At 36.9% G+C, this 6,054-nt stretch overlaps 1 non-coding gene across 1 annotated transcript; it reads right to left on the bottom strand.

Annotated features, from left to right (window-relative positions):
• Positions 1 to 5,079: 5,079 nt before the first annotated feature.
• On the bottom strand, positions 5,080 to 5,198 carry LOC117208473. Its single transcript, XR_004487707.1, has one exon. It is a non-coding gene; the product is annotated as a 5S ribosomal RNA (ribosomal RNA).
• Positions 5,199 to 6,054: the final 856 nt, after the last annotated feature.

Raw genomic sequence — 6,054 nt, 5'->3', positions numbered from 1 at the left:
CGTTGCTAATTGGTCAATCTCCATATCGGTGGTTAGAAAAAGATGCTAGCCGCCCTCGAGGGAAAGTTGCTAGTGGAAGACGCCGCTCGTTGAAAAATATGTCTCCCCTATCTTCCCGTAGTTGGGACAAAGACTGTTTGTCTGTTTGAAGGACTTTAGTTAACTAAACCTTAAGATTTATAACGGGCCCTCGAGCTAGCCGAACATGTACTGCGGAGACGCATCGACATCTGGCAATCATCTTACTCGAAGAATAGGGTCTGCGTGTGGCGAGCCACAGGACAGAAACCGTTGGAATGTTTACTGTCGCGTGTCGCCACGAATATTTCTTTTAAGGAGAGCTATAGAATTACTCCATACCTTTGTTAGACAAAGCGTTCATCCCGTGACCGCGGCTACGTTCGGCGACTGACTGTCGCCTCGAGCCCAAGCTCATTATCACGACTCTCGAACAATTACAATCGGGTTGAATAACTACAATTGTTCAATTACAGCTATAGTAGACTCTAGGTTACAATGTTGCGGGATTATCCAAAATTCCAAAGGCTCCGGTGTTCTTTCATCTCCGACATATAAAAAAAAGAAGTAATGGACATGGATCTGAAAACAACTGGCACAAGAATGTTTCAATTTAAATTTTGTAAGACTTACTGATTATTACCATTATTTATATGGTCGAATGTAATAAAAAAAAAAATTCACCATTGGTAACGATTATTGATAATCAAAATAAAATTTCCGTCATCTAGAATGGTTATCGATAACTAAAAAAGAATTGCTGTCATCAATATTGATTACTCGTAACCAAAATCATTTTAGCAAAGACGAATTCTTATATCACAATTTTTAAAAGCTGACCTGTAATAGTTATGAGCTCTGGTTTTCTTAGTATTGCATACGATTAATTTTATGAAATTAAACTTTTATTTAAACTAATCGGTTTTAGCCCAAGTACCATTTGCTAACAGAGGGTTATAAAATACACCAATGAGCGTATCTAAAAATATCCAGATTTATTTTAAGGAATTGCGATAATGTTGAAAACTTGAAAGAACGACCTTGGAAGAAAAAGATGAATCATCGTGTTGGACCAATTAGTTTTGTCCTTACACAACTTTTTGGATTGGCAAATTTAACTAACATATTAACATATTCAAAGTAAACCAAACACTTACTACTTATTCGTTCATTTAAAGATACATGTTAAGGAGATCAATGAATGGAGATCTATCATTATCTGTATTACTTTTTAAGATTCAATATCATACTATAGACTCTTAATTTCCATCTAAAGTTTTATCTATATTCTTTATTTTCTTGCCATGCGATGTATGTTAAAGTCATATGTCTTTACAGTTTCATAGTAGGTTAGCATAATCTTAGCTATTGTAAATTAATATCGTAAAATAATAATTTGATGGAATTTTAGGTACGACAGGACGAAATTGACGTTAAAAGAGATTCAGAATACACAATATGTATCCTGTATGAATCCTACTGCTGGAAGTTTCACAATCAATCCTCGTTTACAAAGGCATTTCGCTGTTTTTGCAGTTAGGTAAGCTAAAACGAATTTAATTGCTGTACAGAGTTGCCTTAACTCGTGAGACAATATGTTTATTCGCAGAAACTTGGAAAATGTACCAGCATTATGTTTTCTATAATTAAAATAACATACGTAGATCTTACAGGATGAGACACGTAAACTGTGACAGCTGAATATTTTCGAAAATGAATTCTGGCTTTCGCATAATTGGAATTTTTCTATATGAAGCGGTCAAGAACATTTCAAGGTCATGTATATATATATCATCATATTATATATGACGCATATTCATATAATATATATCTATATATATATTTCCTAATTTCTATAATATTTGACCGCTACTTTGCCATTGTTTGACCCAAAGGATTGCCAGATTGCGTTTAATGTGTCCTGAATCCCGCTGTACCCACGATTCGTGTTGCTTTTGAATAATTAGCTGTGTGAGATGGCAGCTTCGCGTACGTTAATCATCTCGAACCGTTATTATACCATCTTTGTCAATGAAAGGACTCAACGATAATAATTTATTATTTCCCCTTACGCTAGAGTTCTTTATCAATGTATTGATTGTTCGTTATGAAGTGCTGTTAGTTGTAGTAATTTAATGATTGCAACGAACGATGTACAGAATTTTCTCCATAATTGATCGAAAATCGGGACTCCACGGCGATCAATTATTGTATACAGAACTCGATGGTGGGTGAATGAAAAATTTTGAAAGTAACAATTCGTCTATGTGTCCGATTCATGAACGCTTGGAATATTTTACTTTCACTCACTCATTCGGAAGCTTGTTATTTATCTGTCGGAACCTTCTTTCAACTTCGTTCGGTATGCGTGATACCAGTATTATCGCTGGTCTCCGTGCTCCTTGCTTCTTTCTGATATATAACACCATTTCCGACGCGAGGTTCTGGGCTTTGACCAGTGTATCTGGTTGACTCGGGATAACTTATTGTCCGATGTCTTCATTCAGATGTTTTTATCGTATCGATTTTCTCTTCTTGTATAGCGATTCTCCTGCTTGCAGGTTTTAAATGTTTGTTTCGAATAGCATAAATTAGTTTGTTTGCTTGTCTAGACGTTCTAAGTTTGTCGCGGCAACTGGTTGTTATATTTGGGATTGAAACGTTCTGCCTTTGTGCGGGATATAATTCTTTGTAGTTTTCGATTTCAACGAAGCGGGTACTTCTTTTCTTACTTTCAATTATTTTCTTGACAAGAATTAATTTTAGAAGCAATGGTTTTTGGTAGCATTGGCTTCTCGCGTACCTGACATTCTTTATGAAGTCTCCTATATCAACGTCGTCACTTCTTCCCACGGTTTCGATTTATTCGTTGGCAGCTTTTGCTGGTAGTTCGCCCGGGTTTTCCGTAGAACTCCATCGAGTTTGACGAGACGGTCCAGTTGTAGGTTGCTGTACCGATACAAGATTTGCTGATATAACTGACTCTTCTTTCAAATCGTCGGATAATGTTTCCGTTCCAGGAGTCCTAAATGAGCGTCTACCAGATTCGTCTTCATGGTTAGGCGCAAAGCTTTACTGAGTTTTTCAATTTTTTCTGCGCGTTTCTTATTCTCTGTAGCTGACACTTTCAATTAATATTTCTTTCGCTTTGTTACAGCACGTGGGTGTAGGTACAGCACGTGTTTACCAGCGGGTATTCGTTTAATGTGGAATGACTCTGTGTTTGGAGTATATTCAGTGAGTTTTATAGTGTCCTCCGGATTTTGCAGTCTGTTTATTGGAGGCTTTCTGCCTCTTTTTGCGGAGGTGCTTGTTTCTGTGCGTTCTTCCCTGGAGAAGGGCTCACTGCGTGATTTGTGAAGGTTGCGTCTGGGACGTTGAGGGTTTCGTTTGTGATGCTATACCTCTTGCTCTATTTATTATTCTCTCTCGTACTTGTGATTTCTATGTTTATTTGCTTTACTTTGTAGATTTTTTTTCTTTTCCCTTATCAATTCCAAGGTACGGTTTGACCTTGTAGTTTCTTTTATATCTATTATTTGAGAATGTTGCTGTATCTGTGAGAGTGGGGTCTCTCGTGATAGCAATATGTCGAATCTACTTCTTGTTGGCATTTTTGTTATTGGAAAGCATTCTGCTGTTCTGCTCATCTCATTTCTTCCCCATCATATTTGACGAAAGGTTAAGAGTCAGTAACCTTTGTGAGCCAAGGTTTGTGTTACTAAGAGAATTCTTGATCCATTTTTGCTGTATTTTTCTTTTGGTTGCTTCTTTCATTCTGTCTATCTTCTTTCCTTCTCGTATTTTCTTTATTGCTTTTAGCTTTAGCATAATGAGCATTATTTATCACTTTTCGTGATTGAATATCACTATATATTGGCAAACTCACTAACAAGTCTTACGCCTCGTATTTTTGGCCAGTGAGGCCCGACCTGTTGGGGGGATCACAGCACTCTGAAGAGAAAGAGTGCATTCAGCTCGGCATGAGCGTTAGTTGAAGTAATCAATTTTTTTATTTAATATTATTAAATAAAAAATATTTACAAAACATACAATTATGTAAGAATAAATAGGATACGTAAAACCATGCGTGACTTCGTTTTCAAGAAAATGGCCTGTGAAGTTAAGTAGGGGCAATTTCATAATTGATTTTCGCGAAAACAGAGCGAATAATGTCATTTTACATATTCGACTTCATTTTCTCCACGCGCAGGGAATCATTTTCGCCTTCGGTTTGTATCACAATTTTCGTCACATCTATTTTTGCATTCTTTCAAACGACATACGTATGTATAATACTTGTACATTCTCCAATTCCGAATATTAAATACACATAATATTACCGGAAAATATAAACAAACCAATATATAGGTAAGCGTATATGCGAGAATGATACAACTTATGGTGATAATCGTTTAATGCTAAAAAGATATTTTCTTGATGTATACGACCATAGCTTATTAACGCTTAGGCAACTGCGCGCGCCAGAGCGAGCTATACGCTCCTCTCTCCACCGCGACCGCACAGGCCAACCAATACACTTTCCATTGTGCATTTTTCTAAGGAGGACTAATATGCACTAATACTTAAAACAAAGGAGTATAAAAATTATGTAAGTGGTCAATCATATTTTGAGATAATGATTTTGTTTAACGATTTTACATGTTGTTTATTCAAAACATCAAATTAGAAGTATAAATAGGTATAGGTAACATTAAAGACATTAAAGATGACTTAAGATAAATAACATGACTTGAACGTGAAGTTAAAAATTCATAATGCATTTTAATATTTTTTTACAGTGTGATATCGTTCGACTATAACTTTATTTAGTCATAACTGATAGTGTAACTTTTTAATTAATTTTAAGACCACTAAATTGACGTATTTTATTACACATTGTATTTTATAAAAGCAGGAATAGAGTCGCAATTAATTAGGATCAATTCCAGGTAAACAATAGCTCACAATAACAACAACAACAAAAAAGAAAACGAATTGGTAAAGTAAAAAAGGGAGATCTGCCCGGTCGGTTGGCTAAGTGTTAAGAAAAGTAAAAAAAGCCAACACCACACGGAGTTCCCAGGCGGTCACCCATCCAAGTACTAACCGTGCCCAGCGCTGCTTGACTTTCGTGATCGGACGAGAACGAGTATTTTCAACGCGGTATGAGCGTTGGCTGAAGTAATCAGTTTCGTTATTTCATGCTATCCAATAGACTAAATATTTAAGAAAACATACATGCATGTATGAGGAAGAATGGTATTTTGAGACATGCAGTCAGATTTCCAGAATTTTTCCTGGCTTCGTTTTTCATACAACGGATTGTGAAGTTCCGTCATGTAGGTACGCGTATACTTAAAAAGTAACGAGTCAAGTGGACGGAACTTCATAATTGATTTTCTGGAAAACCAAGTCTTGTATCGAAACTTGTCACTTCATACTCGACTCATTTTTGTATAGGAAATCAGGCCCTTCCGACTTGCACTATCATAATACTCTAATTTCCTCGTCTAATCTCCTTTCTAATTTTCCTCGACGAATCCGATGATCTCGCATCCTTAGACACACCCCATCATAGTTTTCCTCTGCGGCATCATCGTGAAGGAAAGTCAGTAGTTAAAATTCAGTAGTTAGACGTCAGTCGCGAGTCGATAGTCAATACTAACATCATAACACAGCGGATTGAGCCCGGTTGAACTTGTCTGTCTTTTATCGTCGGTCTAGTACTTGTTGCAACAAATTCGAGTCGGCTGAAGATGTGGTCGTTGGTTAAGTCATTGTGATGTGAAAACATTTGGGATCGAAACTAGGTCTTCGATTTCTATGGCGTATGAAGGTCAGTTTGGTATATTACCTGGGCTCGTAGATTACTCGTGTCTTCAACTGGTATGACCGTAGTCCTTTGGTTGCCAAACGTCCGTACAGTTGGTTGGAAGTTTTCCCGTTGAGGATGATGAGTATCCTGGGAGGGATCGCCAAATTTGTCATGTCGAAGACAAGGGAAGCTTCCTGCAAACTTAAGTACTCAATTCG

The sequence above is a fragment of the Bombus bifarius genome, unplaced genomic scaffold (assembly GCF_011952205.1).
Source record: "Bombus bifarius isolate JDL3187 unplaced genomic scaffold, Bbif_JDL3187 scf7180000008132, whole genome shotgun sequence".
Taxonomy (NCBI): domain Eukaryota; kingdom Metazoa; phylum Arthropoda; class Insecta; order Hymenoptera; family Apidae; genus Bombus; species Bombus bifarius.
This window is presented reverse-complemented; position numbering and strand designations above follow the sequence as displayed.